Source organism: Schistocerca nitens, chromosome 1 (assembly GCF_023898315.1).
Source record: "Schistocerca nitens isolate TAMUIC-IGC-003100 chromosome 1, iqSchNite1.1, whole genome shotgun sequence".
NCBI classification, from domain to species: Eukaryota; Metazoa; Arthropoda; class Insecta; order Orthoptera; family Acrididae; genus Schistocerca; species Schistocerca nitens.
This window is the reverse complement of record NC_064614.1, coordinates 915,758,753-915,760,662: the sequence shown is the minus strand read 5'-3', so window position 1 is coordinate 915,760,662 and position 1,910 is coordinate 915,758,753. Positions and strand designations below refer to the sequence as shown.

Here is a 1,910-nt window from a genome sequence, read left to right as displayed (position 1 = left end):
GGGGTGAAAGCCCCTTCCATGAAAAACACGACCACACCATAACACCACCGCTTCCGAATTTTACTGTTGGCACTTACACACGCTGGCAGACGACGTTCACCGGGCATTCCCCATACCCACACACTGCCATCGGATCGCCACACTGTGTTCCGTGATTCGCCACTCCATACAACTTTTCTCCACAGTTCAATCGTACAATGTTTACACTCCTTACACCAAGCGAGGCGTCATTTGGCATTTACTGGCGTGATGTGTGGCTTATAAGCAGCCTCTAGACAATGACATCCAAGTTTTCTCACCTCCCGCCTGTCATAGTACTTGCAGTGGATCCTGATGCAGTTTGGAATTCCTGTGTGATGGTCTGGATAGATGTCTGTCTATTACACATTGGCAACGGCCTTGCCGCAGTGGTTACACCGGTTCCCGTGAGATCACCGAAGTTAAGCGCTGTCGGGCATGGTCGGCATTTGGATGGGTGACCATCCGGGCCGCCATGCGCTGTTGCCATTTTTCGGGGTGCACTCAGCCTCGTGATGCCATTGAGGAGCAACTCGACCGAATAGTAGCGGCTTCGGTCAAGAATACCGTCTTCCGACCGGGAGAGCGGTGTGCTGACCCCACGCCCCTCCTATCCGCATCCTCCACCGAGGATGACACGGCGGTCGTATGGTCCCGGTTGGCCACTCGTGGCCTGAAGTCGGAATGCTATTACACATTACGATCCTCTTGAACTGTTGGCGGTCTCTGTCAGTCAACTGACGAGGTCGGCCTGTGCGCTTTTGTGTTGTACATGTCACTTCACGTTTCCACTTCACTATCACTTCGGAACCAGTGGCCCTAGGGATGTATAGGTGTGTGGGAATCTCGCGTACACAGGTATGACACAAGTGACACCCAATCATCTGACGACGTTAGAAGTCCGTGAGTTCCGCGGAGCACCCCATTCTGCTCTCTTACGATGTTTAATGAATACTGAGGTCACTGATGCGGAGTACCTGGCAGAAGGTGGCAGCACAATGCACCTAATATGAAAAACGTATGTTTTGGGGGTTGTCCGTATACTTTTGATCACATTGTGTACCTCAAGGAAGCATGAAAGAGTCCACTGATTTTTCATTATATAGAGCGTTTCTACATCTGAGCATCGGATGTATAGGGGTTATGGATCACGTCCTGGCGACAAACTTTTGTTACAGACAATATGTTCGATGGGACTTCCCGGCTACGCTAGGTGTTTTTTACCATCGCATAAGTCCCTGAAAAGTGGGACCGAGTGTCCTAACATGACGGCTGGAACATGATATGCAGATATCTTGTGTAATGAAAGCTTCAAAAAAAAAAAAAAAAAAAAAAAAAAAAGGTTGAAATGGCTCTGAGCACTATGGGACTTAACTTCTGAGGTCATCAGTCCCCTAGAACTTAGAACTACTTAAACCTAACTAACCTAAGGACATCACACACATCCATCCCCGAGGCAGGATTCGAACCTGCGACCGTAGCAGTCGCGCGGTTCCGGACTGCGCGCCTAGAACCGCTAGACCACCGCGGCCGGCAATGAAAGCTTCAGATATGTTTATTGCTCTGATCGCTTTCTCCAGCCGACAATGTCAGCTATTTATAGATAGTTTGTATTGTTCCCCTTTAACAGAGTGGAGGATATGTTCATCGTCCGTCAATTGGTTTTTAAGGGATTATTATTATGAATGAATAACATTAAAAAATTCGTAATAAGCAACTGGATAAAAAGTCTTCATTACAAATCTTGCAATAATTTCTGCAGTAATATGAAACAAGTGTCAATAAAGTCTCACGAAGCACAATTCCAAAACGCTGTGGTTAACTTTTGTAATGGACTCAATTACAATTTTTTGTATTTATGTCTCTTTGACTGTCAAACTTTTTGCTGGTTT

The 1,910-nt window shown here is 46.9% G+C and overlaps 1 pseudogene; it reads left to right on the top strand.

Annotated features, from left to right (window-relative positions):
* Window positions 1-389: 389 nt before the first annotated feature.
* LOC126210643 (5S ribosomal RNA) lies at window positions 390-507 on the top strand (annotated as a pseudogene).
* The last annotated feature ends 1,403 nt before the right edge of the window (window positions 508-1,910 follow it).